The sequence below is a fragment of the Octopus bimaculoides genome, chromosome 4, assembly GCF_001194135.2.
Source record: "Octopus bimaculoides isolate UCB-OBI-ISO-001 chromosome 4, ASM119413v2, whole genome shotgun sequence".
NCBI classification, from domain to species: Eukaryota; Metazoa; Mollusca; class Cephalopoda; order Octopoda; family Octopodidae; genus Octopus; species Octopus bimaculoides.
Genome location: NC_068984.1, coordinates 130,969,970 through 130,970,924, shown reverse-complemented (window position 1 = coordinate 130,970,924; position 955 = coordinate 130,969,970). Strand labels below are relative to the sequence as shown.

At 32.6% G+C, this 955-nt stretch overlaps 1 protein-coding gene across 1 annotated transcript in view; it reads right to left on the bottom strand.

Moving 5' to 3' along the window:
• LOC106874677 (solute carrier family 12 member 8) overlaps positions 1 to 486 on the bottom strand; it is a 19,153-nt gene extending 18,667 nt beyond the window's left edge. The window contains exon 1 of the mRNA XM_052967499.1: positions 369 to 486. The gene's annotated coding sequence lies outside the window, so the exon portion shown is untranslated. The remainder of the gene's footprint in view (positions 1 to 368) is intronic.
• Positions 487 to 955: the final 469 nt, after the last annotated feature.

Here is a 955-nt window from a genome sequence, read left to right as displayed (position 1 = left end):
CACACACACACACACACACACACACGAATACAGTTATATTTGCTATAAAAATATATCAGGTCATCCCATAAGTTCTGTCCGATTTTACCTTTTTTAAAATTGAATGAAATTTAATAGTATTTTAGAATGTCTAATGGAATTAAAAATTATTTTTATGCATTTGTGTACATTTAAACTAATCAAATATTATTTTACAGAATAATAGAATTAAAATTTCTTTGATTAAAACCTTTTCTAACATTGAAGTATCCAAAGAGCATTTGAGGCACATAATGCTTTATGAGTACAAAACTGCACTACTTACTGATTATTACATACACAGACAGCCACAATGCATGAGATAATTTATATAAAATAACATTGCTTACCTAAAAGCAGCAGCACAACAGCAGTAGCAATCCCTCGTGCAATCCATGGATTAGAGTCTTCCATTAGACCCATAATGGATTCTCCAAAACCCATTACTGATAAGGAGCAACCAGCAGCCTGTAATAGAGTTATTAATTGATAATTTTCTACCACATATTCTCTACATAGAGTGTAGAGATGTTTGACATCTCTTATTTACAATATTTTCTTTATTATATGGCATGACGCCTGTTGTTATTTCTTGTTGTTTGTATTCGTAATTCTGTACCATGTTCTCCGTTTTGTTTTTTGTTTGTTTGTTTTTTTGTCTTTGTTGCCGTACACATTTGCTACCTTTCTTACAAAGGTGTCTAATACTCTTAGCTTAGACGTTTTGGGGGACAACCAGATCAAACCATCTCAAGTGTAACTGTCTGAAATGGTCATGACTTCTGGTACTTGACCGAAGAAAGAAAGCCAAGAATGACCCATCTTCTTTGCCTCTCCTTCTAATTGTTGTTTCTCTTGTCTGTCTTTGTGTTGTCTATCTGTCTGAACGTTTTAATCCCCTCTATTACGTTTTTGTTCCATTTATATATATATATAT